This window comes from Microplitis mediator, chromosome 9 (genome assembly GCF_029852145.1).
Source record: "Microplitis mediator isolate UGA2020A chromosome 9, iyMicMedi2.1, whole genome shotgun sequence".
In the NCBI taxonomy this organism is placed as follows: Eukaryota; Metazoa; Arthropoda; class Insecta; order Hymenoptera; family Braconidae; genus Microplitis; species Microplitis mediator.
The window spans coordinates 2,508,435-2,523,691 of NC_079977.1; the positions used below are offsets into that span (position 1 = coordinate 2,508,435).

At 33.0% G+C, this 15,257-nt stretch overlaps 1 protein-coding gene across 5 annotated transcripts in view; it reads left to right on the forward strand.

Annotated features, from left to right (window-relative positions):
- The window catches only part of LOC130675213 (POU domain, class 6, transcription factor 2), a 139,357-nt gene that overhangs the window by 92,803 nt on the left and 31,297 nt on the right, over positions 1-15,257 (forward strand). The window lies entirely within an intron of this gene.

Genomic DNA, 15,257 nt, shown 5'->3' on the forward strand with positions numbered 1-15,257 from the left:
ATGAGATGTGGGGGTAAATCTGATGAAGATGGCTGTGTATCCGATATCACTTTCACAGGTTCACTCACCACTAATCGGCCGAGCATCTACTCTCTACTACTGGGACTTGTCGTCTTCCGAGGGGGAGTAACCGGTGATTCGATGTGGCCGCTGTGATATACACCGGCAAAGAGAGACATTGAGGGGTTGCTTTGCAGAGTATTAGGGACATGTTAGGGTTGTTGGACGCAAGTAACAGAGACAACAAAAGGACCGCAGGTACCGTGTTAGTGGACATCCTTTGTCACCGGGGAAATTGCTTTCGTAGAACAATTTATACTTTTTTCGTAACTCAATTCTTATTCGTTCGTTTGCTACCCGGGTCAAAAATAAAACTTGATTTAGACTTGGTTTACCAAGTCGAAATTTGGAGCCGTTTTTCACAAGACAAACTCGACTTTTTTTACGGAGGTATGAAATATATTAAGTTTTCGCTTTGGTTTAGACTTAACTGGCTTACTTAGTCACGATTTAAGACAAAAAGTTTAAATCAAGTCGAAATTTACTTGGTTTAGACTTATTCGACTTAAATTTTAAGACGAAAAAGTCAGAACTACACGGAGAAAAAAATATAGTAAATTTTACTAAAAAATATGAGAATAATTACTAAATTTGGATAGTAATTTTGAAACGCTTATGATTTATATGAAAAATTCATAAACAGATTAGCATATTTCACAAGTCGGTTAGTAAATTTTACTATCCCGTTTAGTAAATTTTACTATATTAGAATGGAAAAAAATTAAATTAAATTTTTAATAGTTTTTCAACTTTTTATTATTATTAATTATTATTATTATTATTTGTGTCATCTGTATTGGTGTTGGTGTGGATTTTTGTTTTTTAAAAAATCACTTGATTCAACCGAGATTCGAACCCTGATCTCCCGCGCGCGAGTCCTTTCCAATGTCTGACGGCCCGATGTGTCTTTTGAACAAAAGTTTCAGAACTTGTAATACATCTTTGTATATGCTATCCCCACCAACTTTTAATTTTATCTATACATAGTAGAATTTACTGTACCGATAGTAAAAAAATATAATCGTGTTAGCAAAAAATACATTGCGTATAGTAATTTTTAATATTTTGTATAGTAACAAATCCTATATTGTATTAGAAAATTAACTTTCTTAAATTTGTATTTATTAATAGTACTTGATAGTAAAATTTACTATACAAATAGTAAAAAATATAATCGTCTTAGCAAAAAATACATTACGTATAGTAATTTTTAATATCTTATTATGTAATTATTACTAACTAGTAAATTTTACTAAACGTTTAGTAATAATTACAATACAGAATGTATTTTTTCATATCTGTCAGTAAATTTTACTATAGTATTGTAATTTTTACTATACTTTTTTCTCCGTGTGAGGTGAAATAATTTTTATATATTAAGGCGAATAAATGACTTTTTTTGACTTGGTTTAGCAAGTCAAAAGTAATGTGAATGACTATCGTGCTCAAAGTAAAGACGAATAAGTTGAAACTAAGATGAAAAAAGTCCAAAAAGTTGAAAAAAATTAAATTTAAGTCGAAAAAGTCGAGATCTTATCAAAAAATCGTCGGCAAATCGATAACTTCAAAAGAAAATAAGCCTGAATCAAGTTTTATTTTCGACCCGGGCTGCAACAGTAGAGCTTATTATTGTTATCGTTCTACTCGGACGGGCGCGAAGCCGAAGAGTTCGAGCTGCTTGTTAATTATTTAGTTTAAATAATTCAATATCCACTTTGGCGAATTAAAAAATTAGCGATAATAATAATAAATAAGGTTATTATTACTCTCAATAGCCGTATTCATGATCTCGAGTTAATTAATAAGCATCATCATCCGTCGGAGCTCGGGTAGTTTCCTTTGGAAATATCGCTCCCCGGATTTGCCTTGAGTTATCTCTTGGAAAAGTTAAAACCACTGAATAAGTCTACAATGTCTGGGAGTACTAGTGGATAGAGAGCTGAGTAGGACGTTGTGAGTTGTTGGAGTAGTTGGTATTATCTCAAGGAAAATAGCTGCTGCCAGTGGTCCTGCTGGTGGTGGTGTTGCTGGTACTGCTACTGGTGTTGGTATCACTGGTCTATCTGTAGCTCGGTGTTTGTGCTGTACAGGGAGGGAAGGGATCATTGCAGTGTAATGCAGATTTCGGTCATTTCGGTGGCGTTTGACGTTCTATCCAGATATTACTTAAACTTGTGTTCGGCCGAAGGGTGGTACACATCGGGGTGTATATATATGGATACGAATAAGAGCGTAGGACAGTAGAGAGTAGAAATCCACAAGCACAAGCAGTAGCAGTAGCAGTAGCAGAAGTGGGAGCCAGGGTATGGGTGAAAGGAGGCCTTGGACCTTGCTCAGTAGCGATGGTACTCGCACCGTTGAGTTGGTAGCCCTTCCAGCCTGGCTGCCACCACCTCATTTGAATTTCTAATTAGGAAACCTCCATGCAATTATTGGATTAATGTAAATTACGAGAGCTGGGCTCGGTCTCCGCCACCGCTACCACCGCCACCACTGCACAAGGGTGAAACTCGCTTGTTCACTCTCTCCTTCTTGCTTTCTCCTACAGTGAAAACTAATCGCACCGCTCGCTTTACCTATCTCACCTCTTCTTCTGTATATACCGCCAGCACAAACCTTTCTCGTACTCCCCGCCGTTCATCCTTCCTCCCTTAGCCCCCTCCCCCGCTGCTTCCTCACCACGCGTTTCTCGGCCCCTCCCAGCAGGGGCTGGGGATAATTAAAATCCGTTGATTAATATGTAAATTTAATAAGATTACTGTTCTAGGAATGCCTGCTGCTGCTGCTACCGCTACTGCTCCCAGTACTCTATGCTCTACTACTGCAGTAGACGAATTCGGTGGTTATTCTGATTGTCAGAATCATACGCTTTCAAATCCCATACAAAATTATTACTAATACTCGATAATTAACGTCTTGATTGTTTCACTTTTTACCACGATATCACTGCTGGCGTTTAAATAAAAAATTGTGAGAAAAAAAATTTTTCACAATAAACTTTAGTCAAAAAAGTGACACTACCGTGTTGGTATTGTCCGTGATTGAATGGAATCGCGCCGATTGGCAGGCTGCATTTTTACAACATTTTTTTCTCTGCCATTTTTTTTTTTTTCGCTATTATTATTATTTAATTTTTTTTTTATTCCTATACGTCACACTGCATCACACCGTCCCAGTTGTCGTAGTATAATCGTCGACGCGTCAGTCACTATCCGCGCGCAATTTGCATACGCGGGCCAAAAGAGTTACCCGATTGTTGGGGGATTGGATGTGTCATTTTGCGGAACCAACTTGCCGATATTTTTTACCATTATAAAAAATATAAAACAAAATTATAACTGATGAAAAAGGTACAATAAATATTAGACTGATTCAAACAAATCGACTAATATTTTTTTTTCTTCATTATATCGAAAATATTGTTGGAAATGACAAAAAAAAAATACTGTGGTTTGAGCTCTTAATATTAATATTAACAACTGCCGCATCGCAATTTTCTATTTCCCGTTTAAATAATATGGGAAAATTTATTTTTTAAGCTTTGGAATTTTGTAGCTCTCGGTGGGACCAATACTTTTAAATGTTCAAGACATATTCTTATGGGAAATTTGACGCTCTACAAAAAAGGTCTCTTATAATTTTTCGATATTTTTATTTCTTCAAAAGTTATTCAAAGTTAAAGTTAGATTGACGATAAATTTCTACATTTTTTTAATTTTTTGACGCAACCATCAACTTTATCGGAAAATTTTACAGGACATTTTTTGTAGAGCATTTTATTTCCTACAACTTATCTCAGAGAAAATTTTTGATATTTCTCACAAGTCGTAAGTTATTTGCAATTAACTGAAAATTTAATATAATTAATTTTAAGCAACAAAATTTAGATTATTTAAGAAAATTTCCAGTTAATTGCAAATAACATACGACTTATGAGAAATATCGAAAATTGTCTCCGAGATAAGTTGTAGGAAATAAAATGCTCTACAAAAAATGTCCTGTAAAATTTTCCGATAAAGTTGATGGTTGCGTCAAAAAATTAAAAAAATGTAGAAATTTATCGTCAATCTAACTTTAACTTTGAATAACTTTTGAAGAAATAAAAATATCGAAAAATTATAAGAGACCTTTTTTGTAGAGCGTCAAATTTCCCATAAGAATATGTCTTGAACATTTAAAAGTATTGGTCCCACCGAGAGCTACAAAATTCCAAAGCTTAAAAAATAAATTTTCCCATGTTATTTAAACGGGAAATAGAAAATTGCGATGCGGCAGTTGTTAATATTAATATTAAGAGCTCAAACCTTCACAGTATTTTTTTTTGTCATTTCCAACAATATTTTCGATATAATGAAGAAAAAAAATATTAGTCGATTTTTTTGAATCAGTCTAATAAATATATAGATATACTCTGATAAAAAATTTAATAACGAGTAATATATTTATTTGAATTCCGAGGGATAAAAATATTTATCGCGTACTAAAATTCGTAATTATCGAAGGAAATCTAAATGAAATATTAATTACACTCATATATATATTTATTTGTTGATATTAGAGTATAAATCGGTTATATTTGTACGGCAGTTATTTTTTTGGACAAACGATATTGGTATTAAAAGTTTCTGTTTTTTTCATAATCCTCCGGCGAGACCGATCGTTTCTAGTAAATTCTTTTTCGAGCTCAATATAACCGCAGAATAGTTACGCACACAAATAAACAGTGACCATTTTTTATTTTTTTATTATAAATCTCTCTCATTTTCCGGAACATTTGTTCACTCTCCCAATTGGACGATTCGGCCGCTAACGAGCTCAATAAAAATATGAATTTTTTTATACTTTTTCTCGCAATCACAAATGTCACATACCCCCACCCCATTACTGTATTTGTTACAGACATTTATCTAATCGCGCTCTTTTTTGAATCTAAAAAAAATAAAAATAAAATGGGTGTGTTTTAAAATATCATTATTTTATTTAACGTTTTAATGTCGAGATGGCAAAAAAGTAAAAGCCGCTGGCCTCTAGCGTATTATACTTGACTACATGATAATACATAAAACTTTATTTTTGGTAAATTTAAACTTTTAAATTGTGAGGTACGATAATTATGCGGGGTAAAACAATGCCAGTACTTGTGGACTCGTGTGATATACGTCAGCGGGTTTTTGCAAGACAAAGGCGTTTCATATCGTGCCGACGCGTCCGCTACTTTTCTCCCTTTCTCCTGTACTGAGTCTCTTTCTCTTTTATTTTATTTTATTTTTTATCCCCTTTCCCAACTCGGGCTCTCTTTCCTACTCATTACACACTTGCCCGTCTTTATTACACACGACAATTTGTCTTCACAGTTTGTTTCCTCCTTCACCACATCCTTCGACTTTCATTAATAACCTCCCCTTAATTTTAACCGCCTTTTCATCACAACTGTATTTTTTTTATAATTTTTATCAAGTGCTACATTCGTTTTTTTTTTCTAAATCCACTGAATTTTTTAAATATTCAGAAGAATTGGAAAAAATTTTGAATCCTATCCCAAATTTTTTTGGTAAATTTTATGATGACTTGCAATTAATTTTGACTATTAAAGAAAATTCTACGGCTTCCGTGGTGCCGCCGAATGACCGCGAGTTCTTGTAGAACTCGACGTAAAACTTTTTTATGACTAAATGTAGCAGACATCAGACAAATTCAAAATTATTAATAAATAGAGAAAAACAATTAATAAAATCAAATTTTAAAAAAATGCACATGCAAAAAATTTTGTAATTAATAAGTGCATTTTTTAAAAATATTGTTTTTTAATTATTTACTCTATTTATTTATAATTCGAAATTTATTTGATGTCTGCTACATATGATACTAAAGTTAGCGCGATCCTGAAGCTAGCGGACAATTAAAAATTTTTTGATTTTTTTTGAACAATTAAATTTGAAGAAAAAAAAAAAACTAAAAATATGCACATGAAGAAAATTTAAAAGACTATAAGTGCAATTTTTTGAAATATTTTTTTTTTTATAATTTCTCGCTTACAAAAAATCAAAAAATTATTAGACGTCGGCTAATTTCAGTATCATAAGTTAGCCGACGTTTTATAATTTTTGGATGATTTTTAAAAATAATAAATTATAAAAAAAAAATATTTGAAAAAATTGCACTTATAGGTTTTTTAATTCTCTAAATGTGCATTTTTTTAGTTTTTTTTTTTCATAACCAATTTGTTTAAAAAAAAATCCAAAAATTATTGATTGGCTGTCAATTTTACTGATCCCTGCTACATTTACACTCATAACTTTTTAAGAATAAAAATTTCGATATCTCGCTTAATTTTCGAGAAAAATTCGATTTTTTAAAAAAAGGAAAATTTCATAGATTTTTACATCTGCAATTTTTTTGTATTTTTTTCCGTCTATTTAAAGACGAAAATTTTGAGAAAAAAATACTCCGGAATTAGTCAATTTTTGAAAAAGTCTTTCGTCGAGTTCTACAAGAATTCGCGATCATTTGGCGGCGCCACGGAAACTGAAGACTTCCAGCAAAAAAAAAAAAAAATTGTATTTTACTGGTTCGATTTTTATAAAATTAATTAAAAAAATAAATAAAAATATTTTCGAATCGTTACGTGTAAAATACACTAGCAGATAAAATCCGTAAAGTTTTAATGCAGCTTTGGCTAAATACCAATAGCGACTATTGTTTTCTCGAAACAATAAATGACATTTTGAAATTGGATTGGCTCGTAGTGACAAAAAAAAAAATTAGCATTTGTCATCCATTTAAAACAGTTAATTCCCCCCTCCCTTATCCTTCCATACACAAAACTTAATACCCTCTACCAACGATATATTTTTATTCACTCAACAAAAAATAATTAATTAATTAATTAATTTAATAAATAAATAACAAAAAAAAATCACCATAATAACAATAATTTAATGCACATTAAATTATTTAAATCGTAATATCATTTTGCCGCTTTAATCGACAATAAAATATATATACCCGTTGGATTTTAATAAACTCGGCGTTGTAACGGCTGGCCCTACTCCTCTTTGTACAGTAACTTTCCAGAAGAGTGCGTCAATTTTTAAATATAGCCGCATTAGTAAAGGTTTGGCCATCAGCGAGCGGTATCGAGAAAATAAAGTGAGATAAAGATACGGGATCTAGTTCCGAGTGTGAGTGAAAGAGAAGAATTGTTAGCACACTGATGATGTTGTTGTTACTATTACTATTATTATTATTGTTACTACTAATATATATATATACATATACATATATATATACATATTGAGAGATTGGTTAAACCGGCATCAAAGCTGCCACAAAAAGCTTCGCCTCGCTGACCCACGAAAAAGACTCGCCATCCGTGGAATCTTTTGTTTATAATTTTTTGATCATTATACGAGTGAATCAGTAATCCAATATATATATAAAGGTAAAAATATAGGGACACATGCCCAGTGATACAGGTGCATTTACAAATTTATTGATAGTCATTTGATGACGCCTATTTGCCCGTGAAATTCCCATCACTTTATTTTAACAGAGTAACTTTACTCCACTTCAATGGCCTTTGTCTAAATTCCGTCATCAGACATATTGTCTACGTTTATTTTATATTTTTTTGAATTTACCCTGGAAATAGATGTAACGAACCGTTGCCAGTGGATTGGACTAAAAATGATAGAGAATAAAAAATAATCATGTGTTTTTTTTTTTTTTTATAATCGACAGTATGTCTGATGGTCTGGAATTAATCGTAGCTCCACTACTAATAGGGTTCAAAAATATTACAGAGTTGGCATCAGTTGTAGCTGTAGGAGTAGAAATAGGAATAGGTGGAAAGTGCGATTATCGTATGGACAGGACGCGAATGGCGGACATTACAACAACGTGTATAGTAGCAGTAGCAGAAGCAGATGAACAGGGGGTAGAGATGGGGGTGGATGCTATAGATATAGAGGTGAGGGGCTAAAAGTAATGCGTTCAGGCGCAAGCGTTTTTTATCGTACACCCGCGACCGTTTTAGCCACCCTTTTGGCTGGCACCCTACTCTCAACTCGTCCACCTCTCTTTTAACATCGCCCGTCCAATGCTTTATGTGAACTGCACTGTAAAATCTCATTACATTCGTATCTATGTATATGCATTCTCAACGTATCCGCTGGTTTATGCCATAACACATTTTTACCTTTTGTGTACTTCCAATATCTTGTTTTTTATTTCACTCGATATTTAGCTGTCGGCTGATATAAAACTCATGTAATTTACAGCCCAGACATCTCATACTTTATTGACAGCAATAATTGATAAATATTTTATTTAGGAAAGGGTGGAGCAAAGTGGGCCTCCCTAAAATTTTCTATAGACAACACGGTAGATGCATGGCGTTCGTATGACCACAAAAACTATGTAGATGTTATTAGACTAGGTTTATCTGCCAAAAGCAATGTAGATACGGCAATGCAGTATGGGCTCGACGGCCAAACTGACATTGCGGCGTCCGCAACAACTATTGCCAATGTTACTATTCCCGCAATGGTTGAATCATCTATGCGTATATTTTTATAACCTATAGAAACCATCGATACCATACACGGTAAGAAATGCATGGCCAACAGCATCCTGGTATGGTTTCAAGACAGATACTAAAATAGTATGTGAAATGTTCCAAGACAGTATTGTAACGAATCCCAGAAGTATGGCGTTATTTACTATACTATATAGTACTGGAGCTATTGTATTGCTCACACGTATGTATAGCAGGCACGGCAAAACAACATGGCCTGACACCCATACTACAATGCTGAGGGCACAATGCTACTAGTTTTTCCCGCCATAATTTCTGGTGTGTCAGTCAATGTATACTATCGTATGACCACAAAAACCATGTAGATGTCGTTAGACTAGGTGTATCTGCCAGAAGCAATGTAGATACGGCAACGCAGTATGGGCTCGACGGCCAAACTAACATTGCGGCGCCCGCGACAACTATCGCCAATGTTACTATTCCCCACAGAAAAAAAAAAAATCTCGACTGAAAGTAAATATTCTTGATTCAAGAAAATTTTTTTGGAGACCTAAATTTTTTCAGATAAAGTAGAAATCTTTTCCGACCAAGACGAATTTTTTGTAACCAAGACAAATTCTCTTAGCTCAAGAAAATCTTGACTTGGTTCCCGAAAACGTTTGTCTTCAAAAATATTTTCTTGACTCAAGATAATTTTTTTTTCTGTGCCGCAATGGTTGAATCATCTATGCATATAATTTTATAACCTATAAAAATATTCGATACCATACAGTATGGCGTTCGAGCCCATACTGGCATAGTGATATCCGCAAAATATTTCTTACCGTGCTCATAATAAGTCACCTTTACTTTTTGACGACTATTCATTTATTAATTAGCTTATTTATGTCTTATCAAATTACTAATTAGGTTTATTTCTCTTTTCGCATGTGCGAAAGTTTTATCCGTCTGAAAGAAAGAGCGTTATTTGAAAAATATTAATTCAGCATGCATTTAAATAAACTTAAAAAAAGTAAAGCAAATGAAGAACAATTTTATGAAAAAATTTTTGGAAGGGGCTCACTTTACCCCATATTTTAAAATTCCTCATTTATTATAAACACAGCTTATTCATAACATATTCGAAGTGAAGAATTTAAAAAATATAAAACGAGCAATAAATTTGTCTTACACAATTTTTTTAGATGGGCCCACTTTGCCCCACCCCTAATTTCAATTATTTTACAAAACAAAATTTTCCACACAGCAGACCGACGATAGTCGGACTCAGGCTTGCGGAAATAAAACGATGGCATAAAATCCCGCAGTCGGGTATCTTCGTCGTTAACTGGAGCTTGCAGGTTGTTCATTTAAAGCAATATATATTTATATATATACAGATATAGTTTATGCTGTAGTAAAGAGAGATGGACACTCGGCTTAAGCTCAGGTTGGCAACGCGACCGAGAGGTTAATGGCGCGTCGTTGCGTATTCCAACGGTGTTTGTTTGCCCCGCAGTCGGCAATAAACTAAGATAAATGAATGTTGGGTAGGCCGGGCCACTATTATTCCTTCGGCCACTGCCTACATTAAGTCGCATTAAGGCCACGAAACGGTCCACACCCTGGCTATCCACCCTACGAACCCACCTAGTTACCTATCTCCTACCTACTGCATCAATTAATGGATCGAACACTCGTCCGAAGCGCATCCACACAACGATAGCCCACGATATTAACAACTTTAAGCCCCGCTGTGGACTCTCCTCTATTCCTACGCCAGATAGTTATAGACACAAAAGACCTATTTCCATTTAATTCGAATCCAATCCGTTCTCTTCCTTCTTCGACCCCCACTCTTTGCTGTACTTCACATGTGAGCCGGAATTAAAAAAAGTTTGGGAAATCCAAAAGTGCACTCCTCGAACGCTCATGTTACAATGAAATATATAAATTATTAATTTTTATTTTTCATTACAAAATTTTTTAATAAATATCTAGAAAGAAATTCGTCGTTTTTTTTTTTTAATTTAGTTAATTCTATGACAGTTGGTAATAAAAAAAAATTATTTGATGGTAAAGTAGAACCTTATGATATCAGCAAAGTTCGATGATAAAAAAAAAATTCCCGATAAAATAAAAAAATGGCGGCAGTGTGTGTTTGTTTACATGGAATAGTGCCGGTTTTAACAGAAATGATTTATTAAAAAAAAAAACGAGAGGGTCTACAGTAGTGATTTTCGAAAAGAACCTTCTTTGCATAATTCTGAAGACAGTGAAAAAAATATAAAGTCATTTTGTCAAGCTGTTCACAAAATATCCGTGCCACAGACTTTTTTTGGACTACAGACTAACTGACGTCCACGATAAATATTTTTTATTGAACTTTTTTTTATTATAATACGTATCGAACAACTTAATGAAAGTATCAGTCTTATTAATTAGTGTTTCCTCTTTAGGTTAATGTGCTTTTTATAACGTGTGAGTGTGACATAAAAATAATATATACAGTTTAATGAGGAAAAGTCAAGTGACCTTGACAGGTCCGTTATAAAGCACAACCTCGCCGCTTCGCTTTCGAGGCGTGCAAAAAAAGTTTGGAAAATCCAAAAGTGCACACCTCGAGCGCTTATGTTACAATGAAATATATAAATTATTAATTTTTATTTTTAATTACAAAATTTTTTAATAAATATCCAGAAAGAAATTCGTCGTTTTTTTTTTTAATTTAGTTAATTCTATGACAGTTGGTAATAAAAAAAAATTATTTGATGGTAAAGTAGAACCTTATGATATCAGCAAAGTTCGATGATAAAAAAAAAATTCCCGATAAAATAAAAAAATGGCTGCAGTGTGTGTTTGTTTACATGGAATAGTGCCGGTTTTAACAGAAATGATTTATTAAAAAAAAAACGAGAGGGTCTACAGTAGTGATTTTCGAAAAGAACCTTCTTTGCATAATTCTGAAGACAGTGAAAAAAAAATAAAGTCATTTTGTCAAGCCGTTCACGAAATATCCGTGCCACAGACTTTTTTTGGACTACAGACTAACTGACGTCCACGATAAATATTTTCTATTGAACTTTTTTTTATTATAATACGTATCGGACAACTTAATGAAAGTATCAGTCTTATTAATTAGTGTTTCCTCTTTAGGTTAGTGTGCTTTTAATAACGTGTGAGTGTGACATAAAAATAATATATACAGTTTAATGAGGAAAAGTCAAGTGACCTTGACAGGTCCGTTATAAAGCACAACCTCGCCGCTTCGCTTTCGAGGCGTGCAATAACGAAAATTATTTATTTAGCGGGTGTTATATATTAGTGATATAGATCTGAATAGTACTGTGTTTATGTATGTGTAGTGGCATAAAATCCAGTGGGGTATCAAATTCAAGTATGGAAGGATCAGCTACGGGAAAGCACGGGAAGATGCACAACGGGATATTAAGGCTATTATCGCCGTTGCATATTCATGCGGTATTATAATGAAAATACAGTTTATTACTCAAGATTAACAGCTTCTTACGCAGCGTTGGTAAGAGGTAGTACCTCTTGTGAATTTGAACCAAAGCACTAGCGGCGACATTACCACTAGCATCAGAAACAACCCCCTGATTATAAAGTGGGCGTAACTCTACGCCAATAATTTTATTACGGACTAACGATTTATCCAGATGTCTGTTTTGTTTATGACAATTATCCTTCAGGCACTTGGCATCACTTTGGTGTGAGAGATGGATACACTGGAAAAAATTGGTGTTAAAATGCACGCCGGGGGTGGTTTTCAACGGGGGTTAAAACGGTGTACATAAGAGTTAATTAATTTCGATTGAGTATGAAAAAATTTTATTTCCTGAAAAATAAGAAATGTCACTTTTATTAAACTGAAGAAAGGCTGAGATTTTTGATCACTTGTAAAATTAAATATTGAGGAAAAATGTTATAATTATTTTTATTATAACTCTGATGTTTTTCATGAGGTAATGACTGATTTTAAGATGATAAATTAATCATTGATAATTTTATTTTATTTTTGTCGCTGATTTAGTTTGCAAAGAGACTGCGAATCATAAAAATCTATTTCCCATATTTTATACAGTAACATTAGCATCTAATTGTGGGCGAATATTCTTTGGATTTCTCCATAAATTGGCAAATCTGTCGTATCATTAATTTTTGAAACAATAAAAAATTTTTTTTTGTATTTGAAATCCAATTCGACTTCTGATACTTTTTGGGCCCACGGGTCAACCGTTTTTCAGATTTTTTTCTCAACACCGAACCCGAGTCTAGACTTTCTATAAAATTTCTTAGACCGCGATCCTGACCAAAATTAGGGCGTCCGTTGGATGTTCGGTGCCTCGGTATTTGAAATCCAATTCGATTTCTGATACTTGAAAAGTAAAACTACTTTTTTTAACACCGGGATGGTGTGAATTTACACCTTTTTTTACAGTGTACAGTTTTTACGAAGTAAAAAGTGTTTTGACATTGAATATTTTTTTGTTGGACACTAACTTTTTAACAACCCAGTCACGGTGGGAATTGAAAAATAGACAGCTTACGTTTTCATATAAACGTCCCAAAGTTTGAGCTGTAAGTTGGTGTTTACGAGCTGTAAATAAGTAAATAATTTACTGTACTGGCGCTGCAGACACTTTGATAGGATGATAGGGATGGGGATGAGGATGAGGACGAAGACCGGGATACTACAGAGTATAAGTCGGTAGATGAAGAGCTAGAAGAGGGTACGTACCGTCTGGTAGACAGGATGAAATGGTGCGGTATTTAAGCAATAGGATGCCGGGGTGGCAGATCGTAAAAGTGGATCGAGTAAAGACTTTATAAAATTGTTAAGAAGTAGCATCAAGTCGAGGTAGCGGTAAATCTGCATAATATCGTCAGTAATGTTAATAAAATTTAAAACGCTCGTTGTTGCTGCATAGATGTTCCTTCGGTGTTGGAACTATCGTGCTTATCCTGCTATGACTACGTCAACTGTAACTTAATTATAATTAATTAACGCTCCTAACTAAGTCCAGGAGACAACTATTGCCCACGAATTATGTTGCCACGTCTTTGGCTCTCTTGCTCTCGCGTTTTATCTCTTTCTACTAAATTATGGATGCTACAACTCAATAACTATTGATCGATAAGATTTATAATTAATTCACAACTTGTGTTTTAAGAATTTCAATTTTATTGCGACGCTTTATATTCAAATTTATACCACTAGGTTACACCGCTACACCAGCGTGCACAGAAAAAATTATTTCTTGGCACAAAAAATTTTTTTTACATCAGAAATTTCTTAAATATTTTTTGGGAAACTCAAAAAAGTGATCAAAATTTTTTTTATTGTTTTTTTTTAAAGCGAGTGCATAAAATGTGACCTGAATTAATATTCAAAGAGACCTAGTTGATGAATATATATTAATATATATAAATATATAAATTTTGGTTGAATAATTGAGTAGGTTCAAAAAATAATTCAATTGAAAATCGACTTGTGGATATTTATTTGCGACATTAATATAAATTATTTATAATAAGAAAATGGAACGTCTGTCTTATTGATAATGTATTGATTAAATTGATACAATATATATGTGATATATTATTTGACAGGTGTGTAAAAAATTTGAAAATTCAAAATTGATGAGATGAATATTTTTTTATTTAACTCCGACAGAATTTCATTTTTATTAATAAGATTAATAATGATGTCAAGTCTCAGCTTATTGATGTTTAAATTTTTTAATTATCATTACCAATTGAATGACACGTCACAATGTGATTTTTACGGGTATTGAAATTTGTGTTGGATAATATTTTGAATTATAGAAAATTTATGTTTCAATTAATAGCATCTTAAAGGAAAATGGAATTTACTCTCTTTGGAAATGATCCTAAAGTTGACAGCCAAAAAAAAAACGGAAAAAAAAACTAAAAATATGCACGTATAGAAAATTAAAAAAACTATGTGCATTTTTTTTTATAATTTATTGTTTTGAAAAATATCCAAAAATTATTAGACTTCATTTTTATTCTTTGGGAAACTCAAAAAAAGTGAAAATAAATTTTTTTCGTACACTTTTTAGCCTTTTTCTGACACAAATAAATAAAAAGACGAAGAAAAAACTGATCGAGTCAAGAAATTTTAGTCCTAAGAAAATTTCTGTTTTCAATTCACAGTTCAAAAATTTTTCGCGCCGAAAAATCCTTTTTTTTTCTGTGCAGTTTAAAATGAGGTTCTAATTTCCTACCGGGAATTTTCCCAAAATTATTTTTTTTCTCAGAGCAGAAATGAGAGTGAGTGAAAATTAGCTTCCGATTATCAAAATTTGAAGTATAAAATATCTGCTTTGATTTTTCTGTTTTCAATTCACAGTTCCAAAATTTTTTCGCGCCGAAAAATCCTTTTTTTTTCTGTGCAGTTTAAAATGAGGTTCTAATTTCCTACCGGGAATTTTCCCAAAATTATTTTTTTTCTCAGAGCAGAAATGAGAGTGAGTGAAAATTAGCTTCCGATTATCAAAATTTGAAGTATAAAATATCTGCTTTGATTTTTCTGTTTTCAATTCACAGTTCCAAAATTTTTTCGCGCCAAAAAATTTTTTCTTTCCGTGCAGTTTCAAACGAGGTTCTATTTTCCTACTAGGAATTTTCCCAAAATTAT